Raw genomic sequence first — 16,915 nt, forward strand, 5'->3', positions numbered from 1 at the left:
TGGTCTCTACGAGCGAGACGGAGTCTCAGTGGCCTCTGCATGTGGTCTCGGTGAGCGAGACGGAGTCTCAGTGGCCTCTGCATGTGGTCTCGGTGAGCGAGACGGAGTCTCAGTGGCCTCTGCATGTGGTCTCGGTGAGCGAGACGGAGTCTCAGTGGCCTCTGCATGTGGTCTCTACGAGCGAGACGGAGTCTCAGTGGCCTCTGCATGTGGTCTCGGCGAGCGAGACGGAGTCTCAGTGTCCTCTACATGTGGCCTCTACGTGTGGCCTCTACATGTGGCCTCTACATGTGGCCTCTACGTATGGTCTCTGCGTGTGGCCTCTACATGTGGCCTCTACGTGTGGCCTCTACGTGTGGCCTCTACATGTGGCCTCTACGTGTGGCCTCTACATGTGGCCTCTACATGTGGCCTCTACGTGCGGTCTCTACGTGTGGCCTCTGCGTGTGGCCTCTACGTGCGGCCTCTACATGCGGCCTCTACATGTGGCCTCTACATGTGGCCTCTACGTGTGGCCTCGGCAAGCGAAGTGGAGTCTCGGTGGTTTGTTCTAGTGGTCCTGGTGCCTCGTTCCTTGTTCAGACGGCTAGCAGGTGACATGGTGAAGTAACGACGGTGACCAAAAGGCGTGGCGGAGTCCGCGAGCGGTGGTGGTGCACGGCGGAGCTCCGGCCAAGGTCCGGTGCTCTTGGCCAGGGTGCTGTGGCCGGCTAACGGAGTCTCGGTCTACGCAGCTACCCTCTGGTTATCATGATGGTGCTACGGCTACAGCGTCCATGGGGCTAGGAGGGGTCTACGGTGTGGTCGTGGATGCTGTGCTTGTGTATCCAGAGGCCGGAGATGGCCTCGGCCTACGTGCTCACGGTGTGGAGCGCCATGGCCGGAATAGCAGAGTCCGGCGGTGAGCAGGGAAAAATCGGGCGCTCACCGTAGGTGTCATGGGAGATAGGATGGCGGTGCAGTGGAGAGTCGTGGCTGTGTAGAGGCGATGCAGTGCCGTGCTGAGCAGCTACGTCGATGTAGCTGATCGGGGCGACGCTCCTGGTTCCGGCGAGGCGTGGTTCCGCTTCTCCTTTCTTGCTCCGGCAGCGGTTGTCCTTCTCCGCGCCTCTCCTTCTCTCTTCCTTCTTTCTCTCCTTTCTCTGGCTCGGTGAAGTGGTTGGCCACCAAGTGGCGGTGAGGCGATGGGGCGAACGCTAGGGCAACAGAGGGTCGTGGCTTTTATAGCCGGAGCTCTAAGCTCCCATGGCGGATGACGGAACGGCTGGTGATGTGCCGAGCGCATCGGACGGCTCTCGTGCACGGGGGGTGGTTGCGTGGGCGCGGCGCTAAGGTGGGGGACAGGGTCATGCGATGTGCGTGAACCTGGGCCTGCGTCTGCTACTTTGGTCGGGGCTCGGTCGAGAGATGAGGCTGGCGTGGGGAAGAAGATGATCCTGTAGCTAGGCGGCTGACAAAGGGGGCCCATCTGTCAACTTGTCCTGATGCGGCGACGTGTGGTGCGTGAGGGCTGACGGGCGGGTCCGGCTCATCAGCGGCGTGCACGTACGGGCGGTGATGCTGGGCTGGCAGGCTAGGTCGGTCGAGGCAGGCTGGGCCAGTCGAGGCAGGCTGGGTCGAGCTGCTGCCTCCCTCTTCTTTCCCTTCGTATTATGTTACACTTCTTTCATGTATATAAATCAAAGTGGCCTATTTCTCCTTTGATAAAATGTTCCATGGTGATAAACATTGGTCAAAGTATTTATTGGGATATTAATTCCATATTAGTTCATTTATTTATAAACACATATTTGTTAGCTTTTATTTAATCAACACATAAATCAAATAAAATCCAAATCACCATGTTGAATATAATGCAACTTGATGTATGCTATGTGGTAAAATAAATTCTAGGTGATGAGGTGAGATACTCGTGCCAGTCATATAGGTTTAGTTAGTGCAAGGTTAGGGGTTTCCTACATGCCACATCATCACTCAAGGGTTTTAAAGAAAGGAAAATTTTGTAGTTGGGATTTTTGGTGTGTGGATTTTTGGGTTGTTGCTGTCCTACCCCCTTAATAGAATCTCGTCCTCGAGATTAAAGCATAACGTACTCTTCAAAGAGGTAAGGATATTGTAGCCGGAGGTCAGACTCTTTCTCCCATGTTGCTTCTCTCTCAGTGTGGTTGCTCCATTGGATCTTGCACATAGGAATAGTTTTGGTTCGGGTCTCTTTGGTATCTCTGTCCAGAATTCTGATAGGATGTTCTTTATACTCAAGTGTATCTTGAATGTCAAGGGTATCAGTTGGAACTGCTTCATCGGGTACTCTCAAACACTTGCGTAGCTGTGACACATGGAATACGGGATGCACACCCGCCAATTCCTCGGGTAGCTTGAGTTTGTAAGCGAGTTTTCCAATCCTCTTGCAAATCTTGTATGGGCCAACAAATCTAGGGGCAAGCTTTCCTTTCACATGGAATCTGACAGTTCCACGTAGTGGGGATACCTTGAGATAGACAAAATCTCCCACACTATACTCTAGTTCTCTTCTTCTTTTGTCAGCATAGCTCTTGTATCGACTTTGTGCAATTCTCAAATTCTCCTTCACTTGAGCAACTCCTTCTTCGGCATCTTGAATCTTAGCGGAGTCGAAGAACGATCTTTCTCCCGGTTGAGACCACATCAAAGGGGTCTTACAAGGTCTGCCATACAGAGCTTCAAACGGTGACATCTTGATGCTGGCTTGGTAGCTGTTGTTGTAAGAGAACTCTGCATAGGGTAAGCATTTCTCCCAGTCAGAGCCATAATTTAGTACACTAGCGCGAAGCATGTCTTCTAAGATCTGATTTACTCGTTCTGTCTGTCCATCTGTTTGTGGGTGATAAGCGGTACTGAAATCAAGTTTGGTTCCAATGGACTTGTGCAGAGCTTCCCAAAATCAGGACACAAACTGAGATCCACGATCAGATACAATGCTAGCGGGAGCTCCGTGCAGTCTGAGGATATGCTCAACATATAGATCTGCTAACTTCTCGGCATCAGTCTTGGTCTTAACTGGTACAAAGTGAGCCACTTTGGTCAAACGATCTACAATCACCCAAATAGAATCATTGCCTCTTTGTGAACGGGGCAATCCAACTATGAAATCCATGGATATGCTCTCCCATTTCCACTCGGGAACATCGAGAGGCTTTAATAATCCTGCAGGCCTTTGATGTTCAGCCTTGACTCTATTACAGGTGTCACATCGTGCCACATGCCCTGCAATGTCTGTCTTCATACCTTTCCACCAAAAATGTTTCTTCAAGTCTTGATACATCTTTGAACCTCCAGGGTGAATACAGTACTTAGAATCATGAGCTTCTGACAGAATTTCTTCTCGTAGTGCTGGATCGGAAGGTACACAGATTCTGTCCTTGAACCAGATGGTTCCTTGCTCATCTTCATGGTGGTTGGTCTTGTAGCCTAGTTTCATCAGACCACGGAGATATTCGATCTCTTCACAATTTTTCTGAGCTTGACAGATGTGATCTGTGAGATCATACCGTATGCGGAGCTCATTCAACGAGCCATGCGGTAGTATCTCAAGTTGGAAATCATCAATCTCTTCCTTGAGCTCAGGTGGTACGGATTCTATGATCAAAGCATGACAGTAGCTCTTGCGACTGAGAGCATCTGCAACTACGTTAGCTTTACCTGGATGATAGTGAATTTCCAGGTCATAATCCTTGATCAATTCTAGCCATCGGCGTTGCCTCATATTCAGATCTTCTTGAGTGAAAAAGTACTTCAAGCTCTTATGATCGGTGTAGATATCACACTTGTTGCCTATCAAGTAGTGTCTCCAGATCTTCAAGGCATGCACAACTGCTGCTAACTCAAGATCATGAGTAGGGTATCGGTTCTCGTGTTCTTTCAACTGTCGAGAAGCATAAGCTATTACTCTTCCATCTTGCATCAATACACAGCCAAGTCCTTGCCGGGATGCGTCACAATAGACCACAAAATCCTTGCTGATATCTGGCAATGCTAGCACAGGAGTTGTGGTAAGCTTCAATTTCAATTCCTGGAAGCTTTGCTCGCACTTGGGCGTCCATTCAAACTCCTTAGTCTTCTTCAGAAGGTTGGTCATTGGACGGGCTATCTTGGAAAAGTTCTCGATGAATCGGCGGTAATATCCAGCCAATCCCAAGAAACTTCTGATTTCTGTCACATTACGGGGTTGATCCCATTCTTTTACAGCTTCAATCTTGGCTGGGTCAACTGCAACACCTTCAGCTGATAGTACATGGTCTAGGAAGGCAACTTCCTGTAGCCAAAACTCACATTTGCTGAACTTTGCATAGAGCTGATGTTGGGCTAGTTTCTCAAGCACAGTTCTTAGATGATGTTCATGTTCTTCAGCGGTGGGTGAATAAACAAGGATGTCATCAATGAATACTACCACAAACTTATCCAGTTCATCCATGAAAACCTTATTCATCATGTTCATGAAGTATGCGGGAGCATTCGTGAGTCCAAAGGACACCACAGTGAACTCAAATTGCCCATACCTAGTCACGAAGGCTGTCTTCGGGATATCACTCTCTCGAATCTTCATCTGATGATAGCCAGATCTGAGATCAATCTTGGAGAAATACTTGGCACCTCTGAGCTGATCAAGCAAATCATCAATCCTTGGCAGGGGGTACTTGTTCTTGATGGTGATTGCGTTCAAGTTCCGGTAATCAATGCACATTCTCATTGAGCCATCCTTCTTCTTGACAAACAGAACAGGGGATCCCCACGGTGAACCACTGGGTCTAATATATCCCTTTGAGATGAGCTCATCAAGTTGTTTCTTGAGCTCGGCCAGTTCATCAACTGACATGCGATAAGGTCTTTTGGCAATGGGTCCTATTCCCGGCAAAAGATCAATAATGAACTCTACATCACGGTCTGGTGGCATACCCGGTAATTCTTCAGGGAATACATCGGGGTAGTCTCTGACCACAGGCACATCATGAACTGTCTTCTCCTCTTTTTGAGATTCTGAACTTGCTTTCAGGGCACATAGGATAGAGGTGGATTTTCCAGACTAGGGTTCACATCTAACAACTTGGCCTGATGGATGGATCACTTGGACATATCTAGGTGAACATGATATGATACCTCGGTGAATGGTTAACCAATCCATGCCTAAGATGACATCTAGGTTAGTGGAGGGTAACAGGGTTAGGTTGGCTTCAAAGATAAGACCTTCAATGGTAAGACTTACTCTCTTACAAATGTGGGTGCACTTTAGGTCTCCTAAAGGTGAGCTGGTGATGATAGGATTTCCACATGGGGTTACAGGTAGGTCATGATCTCATGCAAACTTGGATGATATGTATGAACAAGTTGCTCCAGAGTCAAATAGAACTGATGCAGTATTGCCATTAACTAAAAACATACCGTACACCACGTCAGGGGCAGCCTGTGCTTCCTCGGCGTCTAGGTGGTTGAGACGTCCACGAGTAGCAGATCCCTTGAACTGAGACTTCTGGGCGGCTGAGTTCTGAGGGCACTCAGCGGCTTTGTGACCTGGTTGGCCACAAGCGAAGCAGGTGAAAGGCGCACCGCCTGTAGGGGTTGGCGCGGGTGCCTTCCAGTTTCCACTGTTTGGTGCGAAGCGGTTCTATGCTGGGCGTTCATTTGTTGAGCGGGGACGGTTGGAACGATCCTGAGTGTTGCGGTCCTGAGCATAACGGTCCTGGGTGTAACGATCCTGAGCAGGGCGGGAGTATTTGGTGGTGTAGCCTCCACTACCTCTACTCGATCCAGGGTTGTCCTCCCAGTTGTGGCGATAGCGTTCCCTGGTTGGTGCATCTCTACGGAACCTCTTGCGGTCACGACCACGGAAGGACTCCTCAGGCTTACGCTTCCTTTCCTTGTACTCCTCTCCAGCTTCAGCACGGTCCTTCTCAATCTGGATGCAGCGATCCACCAGAGCACGTAACGTGTTACTCTCAATACCGCCAAACTTCAGCTTGATGTGCGGGTTAAGTCCCTTGCGGTAATAGTACAGCTTCTCCTTCTCAGAGTTCACAACATAGGATGGTGCATAGCGCAGAAGGTTGGTGAAACGAGTAGTGTACTCAGTCACCTTGTCCTTTCCCATCTTGATGTTGCGGAACTCCTCAGCTTTGGCCTCCATGATACCCTTGGGAATGTGGTACTCAGTGAATGCTTCGGCAAACTCATCCCACGAGATGTTGGCAGGGTCCTCATGGGAATCACTGAAACTGTCCCACCAGGCGCGTGCTGCACCTGTGAGCTGGTGTGTGGCAGCTCCAACACACTCCTCGTCGGTGAAAGTGGTGAGGTCAAGCTTCTTCTCCATCTCCTTGAGCCAGTCATCGGCTACGAGTGGGTCAGCGTCGGTGCCATCATAGGTAGGTGGCCTTAGCTTCAGAAATCCTTCTAGCTTCCTTTGGAAGTCATGCTGCTGACCTCCCTGGCGACGATTTGCTCCTTCAACAAGAGCTGCAAGAAGCTGGGTCTGCTGTGCCATCACTTCTGCCAGGTTCGGTGGTGGTGGTGGTGGAATGTTCTCCTCAACAGGCGGCGGGGTATTCTCCAAGTTGAAGGGTATTCCTCCACGTCCACGTCCGTGGCCACAGCCACGGTTGTTGCCACCACATCCCCCATTGGGTTCGGCTGGTTCGGGGATGGGTGCATGTCCACGGTTCATTAGGCGATTAGATCGGCGGTTCGGCATCTGTAATACGGATCATAGGAATTTTAGTGCTTGTGCCATAAGTGCTTATAATTCAATATGATTATATAATTTTGATGATTTAAAGAAAAACATTTATACTATCCAACACTCATTACAAAGAAGCATTAAGATCCATAAGATGCAATAAGATCCAAAACATTCATTACATGGGTTTTATTACATAGCATCATCTCCAGTAGCTACACTTGAAGACGTGCGAGAATCGTACTACGCATAAAGTTTCATAATACATCTCATAAGGGGTACATCATGGGGTACATCTCATGGAAGCTACTGACATGACTCATGACCACGCAGGGTCATCTACTCTAACTCGTACACTGCAGCTGGGATACGACTGTTCTCGATCTCGATCTCCTCGTCAGACTTGTGAAGTCGGGACACGTACTTCAAAGCCTCGGCGAGCTCCTCAGTAGGCTTGGCTCCAGGTAGGGTAGGGCAAGCGTCTAGGTTGAGGCGAGTCGGGGCTAGCTCAAACTCCTCTATCCTAGGCTTCGTCTTGCTGCGAATCTCCTTGGGTAGCTGATCCCACATACCCTTCATCTCCCTGAGGCGCTTCTTGTCAGACTTCTGCCAAGCCTGCCAAGTCCTCTCACACTTGTCCTATAGGTACTCGTTCTGCCTGAGTGCCTCGATCAGGTGACCCTGGTTGCGAACGGCCTTCTTCCTGAACTCCTCTAACTCCTGGGTCATGGTCCTATTCTTGGATTGGATTTTTAGCATATCAATCCCCTTGGACCTCTCTCGGTCTCCTCTGCGGCTGAACTCGGCCTTCTTGTCATCCAACTCTCTCTGCAACTCTAAGACCTTACTGTCAAGGTAGCAGTTCCTATTGCCTAGGTCGGCTGCCTTGTCCTGTAAGTCAGCGACCTTGGCTCTATGGACTTCTTCTCGATGGTTGAGCTCGTCCTGTAGCTTGGCAACTGCCTCGAGTAGACTAGCTCGCTCCTGTGCTCCCTACAAGTCTCGCTCCTGGTACTCCCACAGAAGGGCCTGGTTCTGACGTCTCTTCTGCTCCAGCTGGGTCACGTACCTGTCCTGCTCTAGAAGGTGGATAGCTGAGACGCGAAGGCATCGGTCCTCCTCTGTAAGGATAACTCTGCCGGCTGCGAAACTCTGCTCACTGGGGGTAAGGCTGAGGTCGAGTGCCTGGGGAAGTAGATGGAACTCTGTCGTCTTCAGGTGCTCGTAGTGGTCCCTCATCACACTGCGAAGTGCCTTGTGTGAGATAGCTTGCAGCCCCTCCTCAACTGTGTCCTCTATAGTCATCTCGGTGAACGCTGGGACAGAAGGTAGGGTAGTGCTAGCTGGGAACTCGACTGAGGTGACAACCGGTCCTTTGATTCCTCCATCCTGAGCTGGCTTCCCGGTGCAGGTGACCTTGACAAGCTCGTCGGGGACTCCTAACGTGACGAGAACTCGGCAGAGGGTCTGTGCAAAACCCCCGAGCTCACGTAGGTCGAAGGTAAGCTTGGCGTGGTCCAGAGGTAGCGGTCCTAAAGGCGGCCATTTGACGTTCGTTGCCATCTGCATTTTCCAAGGAAACAGGTGTTAGCAGGTCAATAATAGATAAGCCTTGCATATAAGTAAATGCAGGGTCGGTATATAACCGAAAGAAGGGCTGTCCACGTCCTATTCTATCGTCCATTTCCGAGGGTTTCGTCCTAAGGTCAAGTATGGCTCTGATACCAACTGAAACAACCCTGATTTCCGTGATGGGAAATCCACAGAGTCGAAGTGTAATAAGACCATGATAGATCGTATTACCCAAATTCCAGTCGATGATCACATCCATACATCGATAATATCAGAGTACAAATAGTGCGGAATTACATAAATTATTACATCGCCGCATTGGCGGAATCATAAGTAGCATTCATTCAGAACAGCTTGAAGATAAGATCACCAAACTCGAGCATAGGAACGAATCCCTCAACCATCAAACTCCTCGGAGCTATACTCCTCAGCAGAACCTGTGTGCCAAAATTTATCAGTACGATTTGTACTGGCCACTCCCAACCCTATGAGCATTGCTTTGTGGAAATTGGATGCAAGTTGGATATAATCAAAAGGAACCTATAAGGCTGGGGTTTCCTATGTAATAGCATATCAAGTATTATAATAGTATAGTCAAGTTTTAACACCATCCCACACCCATTCCACCCCATTTCCATCCAGAGCCAGGTTTCGATCCTGGGATCGATATACCACCATCTCCACACCATCACCTCATCACAACCATACCATCGCTCAGTCGACAGGACAACTCCCTCTCGGCACTGTCTCAAGGCCCGTAGCCCCTGGCTATGACCGAACACTCACTCCCGGGGGAAGAAGAGAAGGACTCATCTCCTATCTAGTTTAAGCGAAACCCAGGAAGGTCCATAGCCGACAAGTCAGCATATGTATCGATCGATCAACCATACACTCTGCAGAGGTTTCACATACCCACAAGATAGCCATCCGCGATGGTGCCCCGTCTAGGCAGATTCCGGCTGCTTGCTAGCCTAGAACGATGCCACCCTACCTCTCAGCCCTGGAACATCCCAAGTCTAGTCTGGGATGGCTGATACTGTGAGTCGTAGACAGAGCCGGGGCCCACCGGATGTCAAGAGCCAGATCCACGAGGCCTCCTGAAGTCTCGGAAGGGTGTGGGGGGAAAACCGCGCACCCCGTACCTCCTTGCACACTTTCGCCTAGCAGTAGTGGCATCGCTCTACCAAGTAGTCCGACCGTCCCGCACCATATAGGGCGAGTGGGATGTAAAGGATTCCCGGTGAATCTGAGTACTAGTAAGTCCTTAGGGATGACCAAGCCAGAAAGTCTTCATCAGGGTTTCCTTTTTACGTGCCACCATAGCACCTCTACCCCGGGCTCCACCTCTCCGAGGTTCACACCCAAGGCCACCTCCAATTACCATTTTACCCGCCACAGGTATTTCATATCCAAGTGCCCAGGTAGCACCCCACGGCAAGACTTGCCCCAGGCTCGTCATATACTCCAACTTGGTCGACACAACCCTCACCCTCCACGCACCCAAGTCACACACGCAGCACTCTCCCCATAGTCCAGATAATACTAGTTTCCACCACGCATCAATGTAGTGCAAGCGTAGTAGAAGTAATAAGCAATGAAATATAGTAGCAAGCGTGTGACTAGCCTAACAGCTGGGTGAGCAGGGGCAAGGTTGCGTCAAGGTAAAGGCCATCAAGAAGGCATACTACCATGCAAGTCCTATCACAGTGTGAATATAACAACATAGTAAAGCACTAGCAGTTCTATATTAGCCATGCGTAATAGGTGCTACGAAGTTGGGTGGGATGTGGCACCTTCAGTGTAGTCGTCTCCGTACTCCTCTCGGTACTCACGATCCTCGTCCGTCAGGTTCTCCTCCGAACCTGCAACGATCGTATTATAGTCGCGTCAGCGACGTCTATAGAATAGCACAAAGAAGCAATGAAAATTCAAAAGAGCCAAATGCACTCAAACATGGGTTCATTGCGTAGAGCTCGATTTTAGATGAATTTTGGTCCTGGTTTCACATTTTTCTGAGGTCGTATGAATTTGTTATGAATTTCCGAAGTTTAAATCATTTCTGAAAATGGAAAAGGCTAAATTAATCATGGGCTGACACGTGTTACACTGTGACTGGTCCACGGTGGTCTCGGCGAGCGAGACGGAGTCTCAGTGGCCTCTGCATGTGGTCTCTACGAGCGAGACGGAGTCTCAGTGGCCTCTGCATGTGGTCTCTACGAGCGAGACGGAGCCTCAGTGGCCTCTGCATGTGGTCTCGGCGAGCGAGACGGAGTCTCAGTGGCCTCTACATGTGGTCTCGGCGAGCGAGACGGAGTCTCAGTGGCCTCTGCATGTGGTCTCGGTGAGCGAGACGGAGTCTCAGTGGTCTCTGCATGTGGTCTCTACGAGCGAGACGGAGTCTCAGTGGCCTCTGCATGTGGTCTCGGCGAGCGAGACGGAGTCTCAGTGGCCTCTGCATGTGGTCTCGGTGAGCAAGACGGAGTCTCAGTGGCCTCTGCATGTGGTCTCGGTGAGCGAGACGGAGTCTCAGTGGCCTCTGCATGTGGTCTCTACGAGCGAGACGGAGTCTCAGTGGCCTCTGCATGTGGTCTCAGCGAGCGAGACGGAGTCTCAGTGGCCTCTACATGTGGCCTCTACGTGTGGCCTCTACATGTGGCCTCTACATGTGGCCTCTACGTATGGTCTCTGCGTGTGGCCTCTACATGTGGCCTCTACGTGTGGCCTCTACGTGTGGCCTCTACATGTGGCCTCTACGTGTGGCCTCTACATGTGGCCTCTACATGTGGCCTCTACGTGCGGTCTCTACATGTGGCTTCTGCGTGTGGCCTCTACGTGCGGCCTCTACATGCGGCCTCTACATGTGGCCTCTACATGTGGCCTCTACGTGTGGCCTCGGCAAGCGAAGCGGAGTCTCGGTGGTTTGTTCTAGTGGTCCTGGTGCCTCGTTCCTTGTTCAGACGGCTAGCAGGTGACATGGTGAAGTAACGACGGTGACCAAAAGGCGTGGCGGAGTCTGCGAGCGGTGGTGGTGCACGGCGGAGCTCCGGCCAAGGTCCGGTGCTCTTGGCCAGGGTGCTGTGGCCGGCTAACGGAGTCTCGGTCTACGCAGCTACCCTCTGGTTATCATGATGGTGCTACGGCTACAGCGTCCATGGGGCTAGGAGGGGTCTACGGTGTGGTCGTGGATGCTGTGCTTGTGTATCGAGAGGCCGGAGATGGCCTCGGCCTACGCGCTCACGGTGTGGAGCGCCATGGCCGGAATAGCAGAGTCCGGCGGTGAGCAGGGAAAAATTGGGCGCTCACCGTAGGTGTCGTGGGAGATAGGATGGCGGTGCAGTGGAGAGTCATGGCTGTGTAGAGGCGATGCAGTGCCGTGCTGAGCAGCTACGTCGATGTAGCTGATCGGGGCGACGCTCCTGGTTCCGGCGAGGCGTGGTTCCGCTTCTCCTTTCTTGCTCTGGCAGCGGTGTCCTTCTCCGCGCCTCTCCTTCTCTCTTCCTTCTTTCTCTCCTTTCTCTGGCTCGGTGAAGTGGTTGGCCACCAAGTGGCGGTGAGGCGATGGGGCGAACGCTAGGGCAACAGAGGGTCGTGGCTTTTATAGCCGGAGCTCTAAGCTCCCATGGCGGATGACGGAACGGCTGGTGATGTGCCGAGCGCATCGGACGGCTCTCGTGCGCGGGGGTGGTTGCGTGGGCGCGGCGCTAAGGTGGGGGACAGGGTCATGCGATGTGCGTGAACCTGGGCCCGCGTCTGCTGCTTTGGTCGGGGCTTGGTCGAGAGATGAGGCCGGCGTGGGGAAGAAGATGATCCTGTAGCTGGGCGGCTAACAGAGGGGGCCCATCTGTCAACTTGTCCTGATGCGGCGGCGTGTGGTGCGTGAGGGCTGACGGGCGGGTCTGGCTCATCAGCGGCGTGCACGTACGGGCGGTGATGCTGGGCTGGCAGGCTGGGTCGGTCGAGGCAGGCTGGGCCGGTCGAGGCAGGCTGGGTCGAGCTGCTGCCTCCCTCTTCTTTCCCTTCGTATTATGTTACACTTCTTTCATGTATATAAATCAAAGTGGCCTATTTCTCCTTTGATAAAATGTTCCATGGTGATAAACATTGGTCAAAGTATTTATTGGGATATTAATTCCATATTAGTTCATTTATTTATAAACACATATTTGTTAGCTTTTATTTAATCAACACATAAATCAAATAAAATCCAAATCACCATGTTGAATATAATGCAACTTGATGTATGCTATGTGGTAAAATAAATTCTAGGTGATGAGGTGAGATACTCGTGCCAGTCATATAGGTTTAGTTAGTGCAAGGTTAGGGGTTTCCTACATGCCACATCATCACTCAAGGGTTTTAAAGAAAGGAAAATTTTGTAGTTGGGATTTTTGGTGTGTGGATTTTTGGGTTGTTACACACGCACAATCTCATTTTCATGCATCTTAATATATTATTTTTCTGCTATGTACAAGGTTAACTGCCATCATGCAAAGGTCAGAACAGATGTACCAGATATCAAGGATATCACACCCTTTCATATAAGAAGTGACAAAGTTTATTGACACTGCTCGAAAGCATGCTTTGAGTGTGAATCGGTAGAGAATCATATGTCGGGTGCTCTCACTGCAAGAACGGGCGTGTCTGGATGCTAGACGGCGGTGATGTCAAATCTCACTTGATCTGGTGAGGTCTCGTCCAGGGATACACGGTTTGGAAGTTTCACGGCGAAGGAGATGCGAGTGGTGCATCTGGAGGAACATCATCATCAGAGCATGCATACCATGGAGGAGGAGCCTCGTCAGGGAGGCACGACGTTGTTGGCAAGGATGATTTTATCATGATGGATAATTTTGTCCAAGACACGGTCAACGACGGGGTGACGATGATGATGATGAGGATAATGGTGAGGCGGTTTTGGAGGACCCTGAGTGAAAGGATCAAGATGCCCAAGAGGGGGGATGAATTGGGCTAATTCTAAATTTCTTTGCAATAATTAAACTCTATGGTTAGCCCAATTAACCTCTTGTGCCTAGAAAGTGTTTCTATTGATCTAACGCACAAAAGTTTAGCACCCTAAGTTCCAATCCTACTCCAGCATGGCAATTCTAGGAATGTAAAAGACAAGAATTGAATTGCCCAAAGTAAATGCTCAAAGTAAAGAGAGAAGGAGGAACGCGGCGATGTTTTGCCGAGGTATCAGAGAGTCGCCACTCCCCACTAGTCCTCGTTGGAGCACCCGCGCAAGGGTGTAGCTCCCCCTTGATCTGCGCAAGGATCAAGTGCTCTCTACGGGTTGATTCTTCGACACTCCGTCGCGGTGAATCACCCACAACCGCTGACAACTTGAGTTGGGTCATCCACAAGCACCGCCGGATGATCACCAATCTCTCAATCACCACCAAGCCGTCTAGGTGATGGCGATCACCAAGAGTAACAAGCACAAACTCTCACTTGACCACGACAAGCCTAATGAGAAGGATGGATGCACACTTAGCTACTCTTGATCCCACTAATGAGGGCTTTCTTTGGGATTCTCAAATCTCAATCACCTCACTAGGACCTTGCTCTTCTTGGCACTCTCAAGGATGTTTCTCAGCTATTGAAATGAGCAAAAGTACCCTTGGAGGAAGTATTTATAACATGGGCTGAAAAACGAACCGTTATGTGCCTCTGCGGGGTGACCGTACGCTCCGGTCAAGTTGACCGGACGCGCCGGTCAGTTCACCCCGAACTCCAATGTTTACAGTGTGACCGGACGCGTCCGGTCGTGATTTCCCCTCTCTGGATCCTTACTGGAGTCGACCGAACGCTGACCCTCAGCGTCCGGTCACATGACCTCTCAGCGTCCGGTCACACTAGACCAAAACACCTCGGTCAAATGAATTGAGCGGACCCTGAGCCAGCGTCCGGTCACACCGGATCCAGCGTCCGGTCAGCATTTGACCCTCCATTCACTTCCAACTCTTGATCATACGTGAATGAAGTTTGCTCCATTGGATCTAAGGGCTATTTTGGAACTACCTAGTGCTAGATTTAGCAAGTGTGTACCACACCTAACTCACTAAACTCACCTAGGTCAAGCTTCCCGGCCATACCCCCCTTAATAGTACGGCCAAAGGAAAAACAAAGTCCTAAACTACTCTAAGTGTCTCTTCAACTCCAAATGACACTTAGAACTAGTCCATCCTTAACCTTGTCGTCCATCCTTTGAAAACCGAAACGATTTCCATCGTAGGGGCATGACCACCATGATAGCCCAATCGATCTCCATTACCATGACCTAACTTAATTGCCTCTGCAAAACATACGTTAGTCATAGTAATCATGTATTGTCATTAATCACCGAAACCCAACAAGGGGCCTAGATGCTTTCAATCTCCTCCTTTTTGGTGATTGACGACAATACTACCTCGAGTCTGTGAAAGAGTTGAGGTTTTTGACATGCTTGGTTCATATAAGCTTTTGACAATAAGAACAAAAGTGTTAGGCAAGCTTATATGACCCAAGCCAACATGATGTACTCAAAAGATATGAAATAAGCATGAGTACAAGTAATAAAGCTCATTTGCATTGGAGTAAAACACGGAAGCAAAAGCAAATGAGCATAGCACAAGTGATATGACATATACATAATTCAAAGTAGAGAGCACACATGTCATATATCATGATTACGTAGATATCACTATCACATAGATATAGTTTGATGCATAAAAGTAAACACATAGATGCATAATAGTGTATCACACATAAAGCTCCAAATGTAATAGATAGTCTAAGTAAACTAAGCTCCCCCTAAGTCTAGCATACTCGATCCCTCTCCCCTTTGGCGTCAAACACCAAAACCTACGGGTCGGTCGGTGGGGCTGCAGCAGACGAGTCGGGCGCTGAGGTACGAGGAGCAAGCTGAAACTGGGTGCCATCATCATCTGAGCCAGAACTCAGAGCTGTCTGACCCTCTATGGCTGGAAGCGACACTAAAACGATCTGGGTTGGATCAACAACTGGAGCTGCTGTAGACTGTGCAGGTATGACTGGAGAAGCCGGCTCTGATGATGCCACTAAGGAAGGGAGCGTCTGTGTAGTCCTGGTAATAGGTGCAACTATAGAAGGACCTGGGACATGCAAATATGGCGGAGTAGGCTGCCCTGTCAACTCACTGAAGGATGCACCAAGGCTCCTGGACACTGTAGTCTCTGGCACTAGCAGCGAAGAAGTCTGAGCCGGTGTGAAGCCCGCCTAGAGAGGTGTGAACTGCGGGGCTAACATGGGCGAAGCAAACCACTGGGACACCTGCTCTGTAGGTGAACAAACTATGCTGGTGGCTGTCCCTGACTCTGAAGCCCACTAGGCTATAACACTGGAGTCATAGAAGTGGTGGCAGACTGACCAAGCTGGGGTGAAGGCTATGGCGGTGGAACCCCAATAGCTGTCACTACATACTACATAAATCAAAGGAGCTATTGCTGCATGAGGAGCTACTGCTGATGCATGGCCTGCTGCTACTGCTATATGGCCTGCTGCTGTCGCTAAAACTCATCCTGTCGAGTCTAGAACTATGCGAACATGGCGGCGGTCTCCTGAGCCTAGCGAACCTGATCCTGCCTCATCTGCTCAAGTATGGCAAGTAGAGCGGGGTCTATCTGCAGTGCAGGTGGAGCTGAACTAGAGCTACCGGCCTCATGGTCATGTTGTCGAGGAGGCATCTGAGGTATCTCATGGTAGTTCTCATTTGAGCTATCACTGGGGACGCTCGCGACCATCCCCTCCTGCTGAGCATCCAACTGCTCCTCCTCTATAGCTGCTATGCCCCTAATAGTAGCATCCTGCATCTCTAATAGATGCAATAGTGTCCTCCATCTCTAATAGAAGGAGATCCCAAATATCAAACACTGTCTGCTGCATTAGACAGTTCAGTAGCCACAACTGTATGTGAGTCAAGCCCTCGTGATACCCCATCCTTGAAAGCGGTGTCCTCCTCATAATGGCATCAAGCACTCTAGCAGTGGGAGTAAGATCACTTGGTGTCCTGCTAGACCCCTCGCCAAATGGCTCTATGAAGCAGTGGCAGACTAGATCTGTAGGGGGTACCATCCCACCATGAGGATGTCTGGGGGCACTGTCTGCCCATAGCAAACCTCATGTAGCCGAACTAGCTGCTCCTGAAGCCTGAGTATCTCTCCGACCCTAGTGCTCATCAGCCTGTAATCTCTGCCACTAAATGCGAAGTGTATGAATCTATGTTGCGGGTCAATCCAGAGAGAAGCATAGATCTGATGGACCCAAGATGGAACATACAATCCTGTCTATCCAAGTAAATCTATCAGCCCTGGCAAGTAAGAAAGGTAGGGGCGAATGTGCTCTCCAGCTGCTGCAACAATAGACTCTATGTTGCACACCCTCTGAGATCTAAAAACAGCTCCATTGTTAAGATATGCATTGTAAAAATCCTCCTGCAGTGGTGTGTAGAAGCCCTCTGATGCACGCTCATCTTGCCTCGGTGGAAACAACTGCTCAAACTCCACAAATCGGAGCTGCTGCACCTGCTTGGCCGTGGCGACCCTCAGATCTAGATGAGTCACTGGAGGCGGACCCTGTGGTCTGGGCGGTGGATGAGAACCCCTCCGTTGTGTATCTGCC

This window comes from Miscanthus floridulus, chromosome 9 (assembly GCF_019320115.1).
Source record: "Miscanthus floridulus cultivar M001 chromosome 9, ASM1932011v1, whole genome shotgun sequence".
Classification (NCBI taxonomy): domain Eukaryota; kingdom Viridiplantae; phylum Streptophyta; class Magnoliopsida; order Poales; family Poaceae; genus Miscanthus; species Miscanthus floridulus.